General features: G+C 46.1%; 1 protein-coding gene and 1 long non-coding RNA gene across 4 annotated transcripts in view; one reads left to right on the forward strand and one right to left on the reverse strand.

Moving 5' to 3' along the window:
• Positions 1-18118, forward strand: part of EML3 (EMAP like 3) — a 743130-nt gene that overhangs the window by 170182 nt on the left and 554830 nt on the right. The gene's annotated exons all lie outside the window — the stretch shown is intronic.
• LOC138567214 (uncharacterized) overlaps positions 5745-18118 on the reverse strand; it is a 74288-nt gene continuing 61914 nt past the window's right edge. Inside the window, exons 2-3 of the long non-coding RNA XR_011302137.1 lie at positions 9354-9538; positions 5745-9263 (exon numbers count right to left, since the gene is read on the reverse strand). This is a non-coding gene — a long non-coding RNA (uncharacterized lncRNA). The remainder of the gene's footprint in view (positions 9264-9353; positions 9539-18118) is intronic.

Below are 18118 nucleotides of genomic sequence, written 5' to 3' on the forward strand. Positions count from 1 at the left end.
GAAGTTCCAAGCTGAAGTTCATAGCATCTCCCAAAGGTGAGGTAGGTCAGGAGGGTCTCTAGGTGCTTAGTCAAGGTGCTGCGTAGTCAAAGGGATCTGATCCTATTACCCCAGCCCATCTCACGGGCCTCCTCGCCAGCGTGGCACTCGCTCGTGCCTGGGTGCCAGTCGTTTGGTCTCAGCACTGACCCTCAGTTCAACTGTTGACTAATCTCTGTTGCTCTTCCCACTCCTCCCAGACAATGGCACATTGGCATTAGCTCACTGTTTGACTGTTACTGGCGCTGTGCCTCCAGGTAGCCTTCCACCATCTAGTTGTTTCTGCTCCTGCGCCTTCCCCTTTCCTACGTTCCACCTCCTCTGATTGTTAATTCTGTCCTCTCCCTTCTCCTCGAGGTTCCCCTCACTCAACCACTTCCGCACTTTACCCGGGCCCTTGATATTCTCCTCTAGCCAATTCTGCTCTACTTCCTCCTCCTTGCTGTTCTCCGCCTCAAACACCTCTGCAATTATATCTCCTTCTTGATGTTCTCCTCCTCCAACCTCTTCTGTGCTCCCCCCTCCAGCAGCTTCAGCTCTCCCCATACCTTGACTTCCTTCTGCACCCTTAGATCCCACTGCACCTCTGCCTCTCTCTGTACCTTCAGCTCTCTCTGCACCTCCACCTCCTCTTGCAGAGGACACATTTAGGGGAGGGCTGTATTTAGGGCTTGGGACCTGAGTATAGCGGGGTGAGCTGGTTGGCGGGGGCTGGCAATTGCTTGTCTTCGCACCTGGGCAGGCAGTTGGAGTCAAGCAGGAGAGGCTGGGCACACTGCTATCATTGACCCAACTCTAGCCCTCCCGTCTGATTACTTGCTGTTTTGTTCCAATTGTGATATCTAATAGGGCGGAGGCATGGCTCTCCTGTTCAAAAAACATCTTGACTGCCACAATGTCACTCACCCTAGCCTGGATGAATATGAAACTCTACTTGTGAAGATTAAAATTAACGCAAATGTCTCCTTGAGCGTCCTGGCTATATACAGGCCCCTTAGGGACATGCCCCAGTTCAAGGAACTGTTTCTAGACCTCAACCTTATTACTAAAACCAAGACTCCAGTGATCATTCTTGGAGATTTGAATCTTTGGGCCGTAGACCCTTCTGACAAACAAGCCATATCACTTCTTAAGGCTTTTGACAACATTGGCTATACACAATGGGTCAATCGTCCAACACATGGTGGGCTGGGGAGACACACACTAGACTGGGCTATCACACACCTTCTCCCCCTTTCAGATGTTATAGTCTACCCTTGTGTTTGGTCCGACCATAATTTAATTAATCTCCAGGTACCTCTACCTGCGCCCCCTGCCAGACTAGGCTCACTGCCGAGACCTGAATAGAAATCCAGAAATCCTAAAGGTTTTACCACAGCCACATTTTCTACAACATCGGTGTCCATATTAAAGCCCCTCGTTACTTTTGTCGATTCCTCCAACCTGGTGATACATCTTCTGCATTCCACTAACTCCACCATCGAATCCTTGGCCCCTTTGAAAACCTGAGACCCACAAGAATGTGTAGTATAATGATGATATAATTTCTCTCAGACGTAAAAAAGGTCCTTTGAAAGAGAATCAACCTACCTTAATTCCAGAATATTGAATGCTCACTCAAGTTCTTCTGAATTATTTAAGATTCTGTCTGAGTTTAAGGATGTACCAACCTTGAACCAGTCATTTCCTAAGGATTCAGCGTGGTGTCAAACCATTCACGATTAACTTGTCTCCGAAATTTGCAAGAGCGTTCTGTTGGATCTAGAGTACCCACTTCTCTGGGACAGGAATATCGCCCCCCGCAGATCAAGAAGAACTAATTTAATTTCACCTGCTGTTCTGAATCAGAAATCCACAAAATGATTACTGGCAGGAGACCTACATCATGCCTTGGAGACAGCTGCCCGGCCGACATCCTCATAGGCTCTCTTGAGCCCTTTGTACCATGGATAACTACATTTGCTAACCTGTCCTTCAGTGAAGGCATGGTTCCAACCTCTCTGAAGCAGACTGTGATGTCATTTGGGGGTCGCCAAGGGTTGGAGCTGCAACCCCTGTGATCCCCCTTGCTACCCCTAAAAAAATAAAAGAAACGTGTTTTTATTTTAAATGTAAGCTCATGGGCTGTGGCCAGCGCCATGTGGCTCTTGGTTTCTGCAGTGGCTGTTTTTTTTGTTCAGGTTCTTAAAAAACAGGGGATTCCAGAAGTGTAAAACTTTGAGCCGTGACCCGAAATAAGAAAGACTAGGAATAACAAATAATGTGTCTTTCTGGAATTCTATACAAGACTCATTAAAGGTTTATTTTCAGGCACACTTCAGTCACTGATTTAGTCTGTTCTTAAACACCCCAACTCAGCCTTTCATCCTTCTGAGGTCGATAAATGAGGATCAACACAGGCTGGGTATATATTTGCTCTATATAAAGCACTTAAGAGTAGGGCCTCATCACGAATTGGGCGGTAACCCTGGCAGTATTACTGCTGGGGCTATTAGCCCTACCGCCAAATCCCCCCAGCGCAATTAGTGCCGAATCACGGGTTTGGCGGAATGGTTGGTTCCCATTCCCCATTGGGCCCATTCGGGAATTCCCCATTCCGCATTGGGCCCAATGGGGAATTTTTGCGCTATTACCGCCGGCAGTATTAGCGCCGGCGGTAATAGCGCAGAAAATCGGCAAAATCGTGGCAGATTTGCCCCCAGCTCCGAGCTTAATGACCCTTAAATTCGGCAGTAATAGCGCTACCGCCGCATTTAAGGGTTACCGCCAGACTCGTGATTATCATTTGGCCTTGGACGTCTGCTTGCATTCACAGTAATTTGGTAATATGGGCCCATACACACTGATATGAATGATACATATGGTGATCCATTCTTGTATGAAATGTATATCACATTACAGTGATATCGTAACCATATTTTTCGTAGTGTACTTAGGAACAATGCTATGTGATTCATTTATTTATTTGAATTTATGAAGAGCGCATCGGCCCTGGGGCATCGTGGCACTGTTACAGAAGTTTCCTGTTTTGTCAAGGGGCGAAAGGTTGTGTTCCATCGCTTCCCATGATGTCACATTGGGGTGGGGACAAATGACATCACTTCCTGTGATGTCATCAGAGGTCAAGGGTTGTGTGATGTCACTTCCGCTACCCCATGCATTTTGTTGAAATGACGGCCCTGGAAGCAGGCTTGGATCACACCATTACTTAAGAAAAGCACCTTAGATCCAGCAATGACCAATAAGTATCAGACGTTTACGAACGTGCCTTTCCTTCTCCCAATTCTGGATAAGATAGCCTATTCACAGATCTAGGGCCACATTGAAGAACAGGGTTTTCTGGGGGATCACCAGTCAGGTTTTCGAGCTCTGCATGGGACGGAAACCACCATGCTGGATCTCAAATCCACCTTGGCCAGCATAGTGGAGCGTGGTCGCCCAGCCCTACTGATGTTATTGGCCCTGTCAGCAGCCTTTGACCTGGTCGACCACTCTTTGTTGGCCACTAGATTACGGGCCCATGCATTTTGCTCAGACCTGACTGCTCAATGGATCTCCTCCTTTCTCAGACCACGTACTGTCAGAGTGGCATTGGCCAAAGCTAGCTCATTACCCGCAATTCAAACTTGTGGGGTCCAACACAGCTCTTGCATCGGCTGACACTTTTTAACATCTACATCAGACCCCTGCTCAGTCTCCTTGATCACCTGGGTGTGCAGTATACCAATTATGCTGACGACACCCAGGTCGCCCTTGAACTCACTGGCAACTACACTCAGGACTCCAAGTCCCTTAATCTGGTGAATGATGCAGTACAGACCTGGATGGCAGATAATTCCCTAGCCCTAAACAGAGACAAGACGAGCTTCTAATTGTAGCCTCAGGCCAGTGTCTGAAGAACCTCAATCCAGCCTACAGTAACTTCAGCATCGCCCGCAATATCATTACTGTCTCCAAGAGCGTGAAGACACTCAGTGACTGTCTAGATGCTAAATTTACTATGAAACATCATGTCTCACATATCCGCTCCTCACGCAGCTTCTTTACAAATTCGCTGAGTCACATTTAACCTGTCATCCCAGTCAGCAACTGCGCACTGCTAGCGACTGCACTAGTCAACTGAAGGATTGACTATTGCAACAGTTTGCTGGCTGAGACCTCACTAGCCAATGTACACTCGCTCCAGTTCTCACAAAACAGCACAGTTCGCACCATTTTTGGCCTTTCTAGGCGGAATTATGTCTCCGATGTCCGAAGGGAACTTCACTGGCTTCCGATAGGGCTTCGCATCACCCACAAAATGTTGAACCTGTCCTATAAATGGTGGAACAACACAAGTCCAAAATACCTTAAAGAACGGATTAAGGTAAATAAACCAGGATGTCAACTGCGCTGTTGCAATACCTACGGACTGTTCCAACCAAGATACAAGCTTGTCAGGTTTGGTGGTACAACCTTCGATGTCCAGGCCTCACTGGCTTGCAATATCCTCCTTGGATCGACAAGATCAGCAGACTCTCTTGCTGTCTTTAACGGGCAAAGCCTAACTTTTTCAACCTTAAACCAAGCGTAACAGGCAGCTCTTGGTCGGCTCCTCCCTCCTGATTCTGACCCTGAAATGATCTATCTTGTCTCTCGTTTTATGTTTTATGTGCGCTATGAAGCCCATGGGCATGTGGCACTTAATAAAAATTGAATAGAAATAATAATAATAATCATTGCTTTTGGTGCAGCGTGCCTCTCCTTTTATTTCTTTGTGGGAGACTCCAATCTCCTCAGGCAACCCTTTAACTCCACACAAGTGCGTGGTTAAAAAGCTGCCTGCAGGATCAGCGCCTCTGATTAAGAAACAAAAGGAGAGGCACTGTTATCATACCTTTTGGTGCCCCTGCCTTTCATTTTCTTCTAATCACACGTGCCGACCATGCAGGAAGCCCTTGAAGCATGCCGTTCCTTGAGTGAAAGGACTGACTGAGAGGTTTGCACTTGTAGGGCTAGTTGGGGGAGCTAAGGAACAATTTTTGGAGACTGCCAGGGCTCCACCCCGCCTTAAAGCCCTGGCCTTTGCCTCTCTCTCTCCACCTCCTCCTGCACTTTTAGCTCTCCCACATCTCCTCCTCCCACACATTCAGCTTTCTCTACACCTCCTCCTACACCTTCAGCTTTTTCTGCAACTCTGCCTCTTCACGCCTAATAGCCACATCATTCCACTCACGCTACTCTTTTCAAAGTGAGGGTTTATATAGTGATTTACTACCACACATTTGGCAGGGCCTGCTATGAGGACTTGCAGCTTGGTTTGATCAGTGTTTGTACCCGGAGATGGGTTGGGCCGCACAGACCTCCCATGCTAAGTGCATTTTATCTAACTTAACTGATTTCTCCCCCAAAGCGATACACTCCCCTGAGGTGCCAGCCTGGCATCTTGACACCGACAGAATCGTGCATGCATATTCCGGCACCCTCACCTTGCTCCATGAGTGGAGCAGGCAGGACCTGTGTCTGCCCCGCAGTCTGCAGTCTTCTTACTGTGGTAACCACAAGCAAAACAGACTGTATTCAGATAAGCTGCTCCGACTTTGTATTCGTTTGCATAAACACTGCAGGTCCAGGCTGACAGTGGCCCTGGCTTTTGCTTCCATATTCTGATTCTACCTTAAAGGGCCAATAGCAGCAGCAGAATCTTTGTGGTGGTCCCCTGAATCAATAATCTAATGTTGGCGCTCTGATAGAATGTCATAACATTAATTGTTGTCCCATTCATATACACTGATCAAGTCATTGGAGTATTCAATTTTTCTAACAACTTTGTCTTGGTTCCCTAATTGTGCATAATCATGGGATAAATCCCTGCGCTGGATTCCGGTGAAAACCATTTCTCTCCAATTGACAAAGTCCATAATATTTATTATCTCGAATTGGGTTAGTACTGCATAGATTGGACTGCTTGCCTCGAGAACGACCCAGGTCGAAACACGTGTCGGATGTAATTTTTGGGAATTAAATCATACTGATGCAAAATTGCCTTTACTTTAATTGAGTTTTTTGCATAATGAGTGCATCCAATCTTCAGGCAGTGCGCGATACACCAAATCAATAAGCCACACTCTTGCAATGGAATTTTTTTTTAATCATTTTCCTAGATTCTCTTGACACATTATACAAGGTTGTCAGCCTGGCATAAACAAGCCATTTGTCCAGACATTTGAGTTTAAAATAAAGTACCCTGATAATATAAATACCAATATAATACCAGATTGGGTGTTGGACCAAAAGTAACCTTTCGTTCCAGCAACAGACACATGGATCCTCCTGAAACAAAGCTAAACATGAGCAAACAACTTAAGTACACTTGTATGGATTTTTCAATGTAATTGTCATTATACCGTGAGTGCATCAGTGCAATATCTTTTGTAAACATTTCTTAGTACCAAAAAGCCAGCATGTGGCCAAACATTTGAGCAGGAAATAAATATCCTTAATATCAAATGCTTGTTGCATAACAATGACTCAATAAATACACACAAACATATACATGTAATGAGGCTGAATCTGTTCCTTCAAAAGAAAGGTGAGAATGAGACTGTGTTCCATGCAGCGGTAGGCAACGGAAGACTAATGTGCTTGGAGATGTTCTGTTGTGACAGATTAGGACCAAGAAGCCCTCTGCCGCAGCAAATAACATATGGAGCATCTACACTACAAAACGTTTCTGCGTGGCTTCATTGAAGCAAATGTCTGAATTACTTAATTTAAGTCCACAGAGTTAGCCAGGTCTCTCTCAATACTTAGGAAGGCTACATTTGAAAGTCTCTCTTCACCCATTGTTGACCGTAACTTTTGATCAACTTTAGCCTGATAAAACTTTGTTCTGCGACGGCACTTCATACAGGCAATGTGAGAAATATTCTGTACAAATTGGAAAGGTTTTGGTAAACACCCTGCATATCATTGGCTGTCAAGAAAGACAGCACATTGTTTATTATTAACTGCTTGTTGTCAGAGAATATTTCCCCATACAGTGCACAAAAAGAGGAAAACTCTTCCACAGCGTCGGGCACAGAGACATCTCCTGCATACATACAATGTAGCGAACTCTTTCAATGCGTCAGCATTATCTGAGCTCGTAAAATGTTTAGGAACCAGTGCTGAGTATGTATGCACAGTATTGCTAAAATCTTGAAACCTCAATGTCATCTGAGCAACATCGATATCAACAAGAACATAGAGGTTTCGACTTTGAATGCCTGCCTGGCACTCTCTAAAGGATTATCATCAGCTGCTTCATCATGAAAGATTCTTTTAGGCCTCGTCCTTGTTTTCTTGAAAGTGTGTGGATGTCCCACACTCTTCAGCCATGTTTCTAGCATGTTTCAAACCGATCAAATATGTCATCTGACCGAAGCTTCTCTAGTTCCTTACAGCATGTCACAACAATGCGATCTGCAACTTTGCAAAAAGTTTACAGTGTATGCACAGTTTGCAGTACTTTGTGCCAAAAACATATTAAGAATTTGTGTTCCAGAGCCCCTGTGCATCCCAAAGTGCTTTTCCATTTGCATTTCGGATGCATCCAGTGGATACTCGGTGCAATGCTGTGCTAATTGGTACAATGTTTTTGTTTCACAGAATTTACTGCCCTTTTACGACTAGCCCATCTAGTGTCAGGTAGCTTTTTTAATGTCAGGGCTGTTTCCTGTAGTTCATGCTCCTCCAGCAGAACTTTCAACCGAGGCAGACTGCCAGTCAGGAAAGTGTACCAAAAAATAACTTTCCTTTTAAACATGATTGTGCAGCATCAATCAGCACAAGGTTTAAATTGTGTGCACAACAGTGAACATATATAGCTCTGGGCGAGACTTCTTTCACAAGTGCTTGCAGTCCAGCAATACATCCGGACATAGTGCTTGCACCATCATACCCCTTCCCACGGATTAAGTAAACATCAAGTTCCAGGTGCCAATAGTTTATAAAAGTCTGCCGATCCTGTTCCAGGGAGTTCAGCAAATGTTACAAAATGTTCAGCTGCATGACCAGATGATGTAACATATCTAAGAGAGAAAGAAAATTGATCAACATTGCTCACATCTATTGTAGAGTCAAGAATGACACTATAGAATTCGGCCATTTTAACTTCTCCAAGGATAACGTGCATTGTCTCTTTCACTAGTGCACTAATGTAATCATTCTGAATGTCATGGCTCAAGTAGGTTTTATTCTGCTCCCCATGAGCAATATGCATTGCTAAAACATTGTCATACTTGGACTTCATCTTGAGTTACTCCAAAAAATGTCCTTCATTGGACGTAATTCCCAATCATGCATGTTCTCTGTGTCTTCGGAGAGGCATCCCTTGCTTGGTGGGATACAATATAGCATCAAGCAGTCGCGTTAGAATACCACAGTTTTTCTCTATCTATTCCCTTTCGGCTTGTATTAGCGCAGAAACAATAGTTCTATCTTGGCTAATTCTAAATGTGGCTATTTGTAGCTGTTTTTCAGCTTCATGGTGTATCTTGGAATGTTCATGCATTACCATTTTTTCTGTTCCTTTTTTAAAATTGGAAAGACCTCAGCTAGGATCAGACCAAACCTTTGAAAAGCGCTAATTCTTTCTATAGGCAAATAGACAACATGCAAGGCAAAAAAGACTGTTACTTTTAGGAGAATACACTAACCACTGTCTTACTACAGTGAACCCACCTGCAACCTTTTTTATACCAATCTGGGCTAAATCTTCAAACATTGGAGTCGTATTGGGAATTTTGTATAGCCATATTTAATCGAGGCTGGCATGGACCAGCTGCATTAAGTGCTTGAACTAAAGTTGTAGACATTGCTCTGCTCTGGCGGAGGTATGGATCTGTTGGGTATTCTTGCTGCATGTCAAGTGTGACCTGAATTTGTACTTTCCCACTGCATGCCCCAATTTCCTCAGTATCCATGTCTTGTGCTATTGTGTGCCAACATTGGTGTCTTCAGCCGTTTCAGTGAAAGCAGCAGTTGTGCGACCAAATGTAACTTCAGGCTGGGACTGGGTAGCAGTGTCTGTTGAGTGATTAGGACCCTCTGTACATTCAGTAGAGTATTGTGGACACTCAGGAATGTCAGGGCGTGATGGGTGATTTGTGGAATGTATCTTCGTGATAGGAGGAGAAGCAGTAGACAGATGTTCATCACCAGAAGCATGAGGGATAGAATAAAGGGTTTTTTCCTGCTGAGTTCTGAAAGCAAGCATTGAAAGAATCTTGTAACTACAGTAACATAATTCAGTGGTTAGAAACGTTGGCATTACTTAAATGGCAATAATTTACCTTTGCTCCTGCATGTCAGTGGAACCTTTAGGCTGGATCTTGAAAGCAGACAAAATGTCTTGAGATGATTTTGCTGCTTTGGCAAGTTTCTGTTCGCTGCCCTGTTTTCGTCTTGTGGCACCAGACATTTTTGGTTTAGCAGCAGATGCTGGCTCTGGATTCATGATGTTGCTTTATTCCATACTCTGCAGAAAGAGAAGGAATGCAACAGAGATTAGTGCATGTTTAAATTAAGTTTACACAGCTAGCTAACTTACCAATGATTCTAGTTGAACGGCAACAAGATTGTCTCTCTCGAATAAAGTGAGGAGCTAAACACAATGTTAAATTAATTAGTGAGCCATTGCCCATGGGGGGCAGGCAGATGACATTTCATGTTTTATGCTAATGCATTTTACGGGATTCAATTCAATTTACATGGTAAATAAGGAATAAACAGACTCTACGTTGGTTGGTTGTGGTGTGGGCCAGGTGGGCCATAGGGCATTAGGGCAATGCCGACCCAAAAATGCCATAGCCAGTGTGGGACAGTTTTTTGGGTCAGAGTCAAAATGGGGCACTTCTTTGTGGCCCAGGTGGATAAGTTACTTCACCATGCTGAAGCTAGTAGTGGGGACCAGTATTACTGAATATTCTTTTAAATGCACGATTTGCATCACATTTCATGATAAACCTGCCCCTTGGGTACTACTCAAAAAGACCTTTACAAAAGGAATGAATTGCCATTTCACCCCCAGGTGTATAGGGACAGATTGTATCCGTCTGGGGGCATTTGCACTGACTGTCAGTAATTTTTTAAAAAACTTGAATCATAAAACAACAGCTTTTTGCACATTTTGCCGATAGCATTACGGACATACATCTATATGGACCCGCTATTGTTATAAATGTTGTCACTGGCTGGCTGGCCTGGCGACCGCATTAATGAACATATCATGCAAAGAAATCATTATTCTTCTGCAGAATGTGTTCGAAAGACCAAAGCCTGCATTTTGTCTGGGAATTATTGTTAAAGCCCTTGTTGTTATCGATTGGTGGAAGAATGGGAACCGAGCACTCGATTTGAAATGTCCCAGGTCTAAACACTGGGGTATCACTGTGACCTGTATCGTGTTTGCTGACAGCTGACTTTGTGTGAACATCAAACACCACCTGCTGCCATTAGGAACACGTCCCAGCCTGCATTTCCAGTCAACAGCTGCCCCTGTCAGCCTCTACAATATAAACGCACCACCTGTGCCTTCAGCAATATTACTACCGACCCATGGCGTTCCCGCATTGCTGCATGCCACCATGGCCACTCACTGCACCACTTGCTCTCACTCCCAAGGTTTGTGCAGAGCACCTCGCCTGGAGTCGCGCTCGCAGCGCTAACCCAACAACATCCAAGGAAGTGTGTCGGTGACCCGCAGTGACAGTCCCGCACCACTACCACGCAACCAAGACCATCAATAATGGTGCCAATAGCGGCCCAGGGCCGGCCAGGTACTCCTGAAGTCAAGTGAAGTCCTGGTGTAAAGCGTACGCAAGGCAACACCTCAGGTTTCGCATCCCGCCACCTCCCTTTACCTCTCCACCCCACTAAATCTAAAATGACTGCGGTCTCTTGCAGAACGAAGGTCAAGGCTGCCTATGCTATTCCGAGAACCAGTTTCATTACGTCATGCTGCTGCGCCTGCTGATCAAGGGGTTCATTCATGCAAGACGCTTTCCAGGTTACCAACACACGCACAGGGCAGGCTGTAGCTTGCGTTCTTTACAGGCAGACGGTTTTGGGGGCTCTGTCTTATGTTATTTTATGTTAAAAGTTCTTATATCGCGCTGCCACGCACTGTCAGTAAATTAAAAAAAACTTGAAAATCATATAACAAACAACAGTGTATTGCACATTTTGCCGATGGCAGTACATATCCATTGACTGTTATTAATACGTTGATAATGGCTGGCTGGCGACCCCATTAACGAACATATTTGGAATCATTATTCTTCTGCAGAATTTGTTCAAAAGATCGGCATAGACCTGCATTATTTCTGGGAATTATTGTTGGAAGCCCTTGTTTTTATTGTTTGGTGGAAAAATGGGCCTGGAATTTGCAACATTTATAGCAAATGTGCCTGGGTTGCACAAGTCGATGGCTCCAGATAGTCTGTGCTCTCTGGCTTGCAGGCTACAGCAGCTTGGGTCGGGCGGCCAGAATGGGAAATGGGAATATCTCACCATAGTGCCATTCATATTCATCACGCAATTTGGCATTTTGCATGAGCATCAGTCAGGAGGCTGACAGGCTGCATGCAATGCATGCATCTGCACCTGTCCTGCACCAACCTGGCTGAGACTGACACACCGACACATGCTGCTGACCCACCCAGCCCAACAGCCTCCGCCCCGGACCGCCCTAACACGGTAGACTAGTCCTCAGGACTGCAGAGCAGGCAGCAGGCCGGGCATGGGACTCCACCCCCAGTGCGACTCATCAAACAACTTCCCCGAATCCAATGATTCCTGTCCAAACAGTAAAAGTATTCTATGTCCGCTCTCTGTCGTCTCTCGCCTGCATGATAGATGATAAATGATCCCTGGCTGGCTGCCGGCACAGGTACAAGAAGGAAGGGGGTAGGACGGGTGGGCGGTCCGTCCTGGGCCGGGTGGACTGGAAGGTCAACTGACACAGCACCGACACCTTATGCCCCAGGCCCCGAACCGTACAAAGTACGGCACGATGGAGAGCCTGGGGGGTTAGGCTCAGGGTGGGGGACGAAACGGCGCGAAAAGCAAGGGGAGGGGCAGCCAGGCGGCACCCCCACCCATGGTGCTGCCACGAAACAAGCAACACAACAGGGAAAGGTGTGAAGGAAAAGCAACAGGGGGGCCAGGGGAAGCCCGGCCCCCAAATGGACAACAAAGGAGCAGGGGAGTATAAGTAACCCCACAGAAACCAAGAGAAGGACAAACCAGGTAAGGAGCTCACCTCATTCGGGTAAGCTCCTAGGGCCTGGAAAAGGGGGAGAAGGAAACCTTTTGCGTGTTTTCTATTCCCCAGGATTGTGCTGTTTTCCCTTACCTCAGCGGGTAAGCGGAAAGGAGTCATCCGAAAAAGAAGGAGAAGCGGTCCCTCACCTCTGCGGGTAAGCGGAAAGGAGTCATCTGGGAAAGAAGGAGAAGCGGTTGCTCACCTCTGCGGGTAAGCGGAAAGGAGTCATCCGAAAAAGAAGGAGAAGCGGTCGCTCACCTCTGCGGGTAAGCGGAAAGGAGTCATCCGAAAAAGAAGGAGAAGCGTTCGCTCACCTCTGTGGGTAAGCAGAAGGAGCTTGTCGTGCCAGGGACCGGAGAAGGTATTCGCCGGGGAAGAAAGCACCGTCCAGACCGACTGCGAGGGAAGATCCACGTCGGAAGAAGAAACAGCTGGCGAACCAGGACGTCGACAGCGGTCGGAGAGAACAGCGTGAGGAGCGCGGCACTGTCCAGCAGCAGGGAGACGAAGCACCGCGGGGAGAGGCAGCTGGAGGACCGTGGAAGCAGAGCAGGGAGGCGGAGACAACGCTCGGCCACACCGAGCAAGCCAGGGAGGAGGGGCCGCACCGCCCACACGAACGAAGGAGGATGGCAACCTTTGCCCGGGAGGCGTTGCCTGGCAACCAGGTTCACCAGAAGTAATTCGGAAAGAGAAACACGGCAGCAGCAGGCCTAAAAGGGATCAATATGGGGAAAACAGGCACAACGGTAGCACCTCTGTCTCCAGATCAGAAGGTTGCGTGTTCAGATCACGCTGGGGTCAAGTAAGACTCAATTTTTTCGCGAAGAGGAGCGCCAACGGGCGGAAAGGGGGCTTTACTGACAGCGAGCCAAAGCGGCTTAAAGGGGCGGCTACACAGAAGCTATAAGCCAATCCCTGTGCTGCAGAGCATGCAGCAGGCCGGGTATGGGACTCCACCCCCAGTGCGACTCATCAAACAACTTCCCCGAATCCAATGATTCCTGTCCAAACAGTAAAAGTATTCTATGTCCGCTCTCTGTCGTCTCTCGCCTGCATGATAGATGATAACTGATCCCTGGCTGGCTGCCGGCACAGGCACAAGAAGGAAGGGGGTAGGACGGGTGGGCGGTCTGTCCTGGGCCGGGTGGACTGGAAGGTCAACTGACACAGCACCGACACCTTATTAGCAATAGCAGCTTCAATCAATAGGGCAGTGCCACCGAAGCGGGTGGGCCACAGACCCCACTCTCGCTGTGTGCTGCTCTGACTGCTCATGCTCGGCCCGGAAGAGCCATGTGTGTGTGTGTGTGTAAGTGTGTTTGTGTTGCTGGATGTTGTCGACCCCTAGTTTCAATCACACAGAGTGCCGGTGGGGGCCGGCCATTGAAAGAAAAAGCAAAATAATGGCACGGCGTGCACCGCCGTCTTAAAAAACAACCCAGCCAGCCCTGGCCCAACAGGAGCCGGGGGGGGACCAGGCTGTAGTCAGGGGGCAGAGGTGGGGAGGGCGAGCGGCTCCCTTCCCCCCGGCTCTGCCACTGACCAGGCTCCAAGTGTTGTGGGGGCCAGGGGATCCACCCTGGGGCCCTATCTCACGTAGCAGATGTTAAGGCTCAGCCCCAAGTCTCCACTAAACAAACTCCCTTAGGAACAAGCAGGAGATATCATCACTCTATACTTTCATGGAAATGCTGATTTTCTGAAATAAAGTATTATTGATTGATTGAAACCAGGACAATCACTGTTATATTTGAACAGTTTCTCCAAAGATATGTATTCAGACAGTGTTGTGCTATGTTTGTAATGTTATGTTACAAAGGCCTTGGAGCAGTGTGGGTTGCCTGCGAATTTGGTAGATGGTAGTCTGACATTTGTTTGATAAACTACTTTAAATTGCATGGAAATTACACTTACTATGGCAGGGATGACTGTAACATTGGGGCTCATTGCGAGTTTGGTGGTATCTCGGCAGTAATACCACTGAGATAACACTGAGAAACCACTAAGCGGTATTACTGCGAACGCCGCCAATGCCACTTGTTCCGGCGGTATTACCACTGGAGGTATTACTTCCATCGGTAATATAACCAGATCACAAGTGGCAGTTTGGCAGTGTAAATCCCAGAGATTTTTGCCAGTATTACCTCTGGCAGAATTGCTGGATGGTAATTCCGCCGAGGTAACACCTCCACTTTACCTCTAAAAATCAGCGGCATTATCATCTGGTAATTCTGCCGGAGGTAAAACCTCCACTTTTTTCCTGCACCGCCAAACTCGTAATGAGCCCCAAGTATCTTTAACAGTTGTTACGTGTCATGTGGCGAGTTCTGCGTCAGTGAAATTGTGGTTGCTGGCATGAGAACCAACTATGGGTCTTGAGCTGCCAGCTATTATGGGGATGAGCTGCTAAAAGGTGGAGAAAGCAAAATGAGTGGAATCAAAACTGTCTATCCTGAAGCAAATGATTGCCTTTGTGTGCTTTGCATTTAATAGGAATACATTTTCAGAATGCGTAACCATGATATGTTATTGGTTGAAATCTTTCCTGGAAGATAGAGACTTAGCTTGTTGTAGCTATAGGTAATAGAAGTGCATTCCCATGCTGCACCGAGAGCCATATACAAGGGAGATGTATTTCCATACGTTGCTAAAAATCTGCACAACAGACCAGTACATTTCCATGCAGCATGTAGAGTCTTTGAATACAGTATACATGTTGCATAATGCTACAGCCAGTGTCATCATTGACAGCACTCACTGCGTCATGGCAAGGCGGAGCATTGTATGGTAATAAATGGCTGCCCACGCGTGTGGGCCTCCTACCTGCAACGGGGCCGTACCAGGTCACCAAGCTAGCAACTCAAGCTTCAGTACCTTGTTCAATTGATCTGCCTCTGTTGCTGTTTTGTTTGATGGGGGGGCACAATGGGTAATTTCTCCTCAGATCTCCCATGTTTAAATACAGGAATGAACACGGGCTGGTGGTTTGACTCGGGTGTGTGTCGGCCATTTTGTGGCCGAGGATACAGGGCGAGTGCAGTCCACCTACCCATAGAAGGGAGTAGGCTCAGACTTTGTCAATATGCGCACTAGAAATGAAACTTGGCTGGCAGCTCAGCTCGAGTCTACTTTCTTAGGGGCGAGCAGTGATATAAACCAAATGCACTGAAAAAGGGCACTGAGCATAGGCGCTTACCGGTGTGCGGTCACAAGAGATTGTGGGATGGCCCATAAGAAGAGCAGCAGTGTTCACCGTGAAGACCCATGGAAGTGGCACCCCCTTACAATTTGGCCTGTCTCGCTACTAATGGCGTATTGGAGCTAAGCATGGATATCGTTATGTTTGTAACAAGAAAGGCGTCAAGAGGGAGAGATGCCAGGAAAACTGGCCAATGGGGAGAGCAGGGCCGCCCGAGCGCTCTTGTCCTAAACAGTGCAGAACGTGATGTACTGGTAGGAAGGGGGCATACCTGGGGGCAAAGGAGCAAAGTGCAAAGGATTTGGAGCGCAAAAGAAGTAAAGCTGGATTCTCTACAGAGGAAGGAGAGGAATAAATGTGGGATCCTACGCAGAGGCCAAAGAGGGCAGGAACTAAAAGGTACATTTGTTTACTTTTCTGGCAAATTAACCCTTGTCCCCTTGCTTTTTGTAACCCAAAGCCCTGTTCCTGGAGAGCAACTAGGGATTGGAACCTGGGTCCTGCTCGGACCACTCTAGTCTCATATTTTTACTGAGTTATCTCGCAGGCACTAGTTTGCGTGGGTTTATTTGAATAGCCTGCTTGGGGCATGGCTGCGATAGCCCTTGCTTCCACATAGCCTCAAACCACAGTGATCAGCATTTGTCTTCTGCAATTAAGCATGATTATTTTGAAATTACTGCAGGTGCATCTGTGTAGGCAGGTAAAGAGTGGGGTTGATGGTCAACTATAGTCCTGAACATGTCCCTGGAGAGTTGCAAATGGTGGGTGATTGGAAAGGGAGGGTGCATAAAGCTGCATGATTTGGGGGGCTGTGACTGAAATTAATGGTGGTCTTTGAGATGCATTTATTCACTGTTTATTTCAGTGTTGACACTTCAGTTGTAAATGAAATGGAGGAAAGTGAGGACCTAGGTATTGTGTTTGTATTGGGGGGTGTTGAGGGTGCGGAGAGGAGGCCAGATAGGGGAACATTGGTCCGCTTCTTTTTTTGTATATGTCGACCCCTGATTCTACAGGGTAAATGGTCAAGAGTATTTCTTTTGTTTAATGATCAGCAGACATACAAAAGAGAGGAGGGCCAGAAATTACAAGGTATAAAATAAGCAGTGTCGCCTAGCAATTTGCTGTACAATGCTCTAGGTTTGCTAATTAAATTGACCCTTCTGTAGCAAAGCTAGTGATTTAAATTACCCTGTTCAATAAAAACACAGCTTGTCTGCATTCCTTTATTGCCCCCAGGGCTCTCCCCACCCTCTTTTCTCTGTTCACTGTAAGTTCAAAGGGGCTTATGGAGAGAGAGGCCAGCAGTAATCAACTCCCCCACTCTTCAAAGTGGGAGTGCTAGCCAAGAACAGTTCTATTTCAAATAACTGGAAAGTAGAAGTAATCAAAATTATAATTTATTAAGCTAACTATATTCTATTTGGCAAAGGCCAGGACATATTAATTGTGGGTTTTTTTAACGTCCTACAATTCCAATCTTAAAAAATGACGTTCTTGTGCTTGGTTTAGCGATTAACATTTCACAAAATCTTGACAAGCATATAAATTGTCAATAAATGATTATACAGTAGCAAATCCATGTTCTACGTTATACAATAAATGATAAAAAAAGAGCACAGTAAAATCAAAATTGTACGAGTCAGATACAAGACATTATAAATTCAAATTCAAGCAATTCCAATTAAAAGCTATAATTTCATTATTTTTGCTTGTTGCCCAGCAAGAAGTGTCCCATATTCAACTCCTGTCAACATTGCATATAGTTTATCCAGAAATCACAATAGAGCTAATCTTAAACCTGTATGATCACCCGTCATCCCCCTATCACACAAGGCTTGTAAAGGGACTGGTGACCACTCATGAAAATATTTAGTACCGTGAATGAATCTTACTTCACTTAGTGCAGGGCAAGAGATGAGCATGTGTTTTAAATTCTCTTGACAAATGGTGGACTTGTAGAGTCTACAATTTCGCTGGGAACTGGCCAAATCAATAATTACAGTAGTTGTACTGTAAAAGACTGCGTTGTCTCAATTATTTTCAGTAAAGTTTAGGTTGCTGTATTTAAATCTCATAGTGTCAACTATATTTTATTTTGTAGGGGACGGTGCATCATATTGACGAGATAAACGCTTGAAAAAATATATTTGATAACACAGTATAATTGCTTTTGAGGGGAAACCAAGATCGGACCTTCTGGTTGCATACATCCGTGTAACTGTGGCTCAACCCATAGGCTGATCCCTGAACTCCTTGACGTTTTAGCTTATCACCCTGTTGCAACCCTGAAATGGACATGTTTGCAAGCTACAATATTCCATCTAGTTTTCCCAGTTCTCTGCCTGCTACGCCATCCACTCTGCTTAGTCTCTTAATTTCTTTCCTCTTACGAAATGAATTCACATAGTTAACTAGATGTTTATGCAAAGTAGCGACCAATTATTCCATCCAGTCTGTACCTCTGGCACCTGAGGAAGTGGGTGGGCCAATCAGTCGGCTGGGAATGCAAGCGGAATCAGCAAGTAGCCACCCGCATTTCATGCCGGACAGCTGTGTCTCTGCCAAGCCTTCAACTTGTTCTTGGA

Source organism: Ambystoma mexicanum, chromosome 2p (assembly GCF_040938575.1).
Source record: "Ambystoma mexicanum isolate Mex_15411 chromosome 2p, UKY_AmexF1_1, whole genome shotgun sequence".
NCBI classification, from domain to species: Eukaryota; Metazoa; Chordata; class Amphibia; order Caudata; family Ambystomatidae; genus Ambystoma; species Ambystoma mexicanum.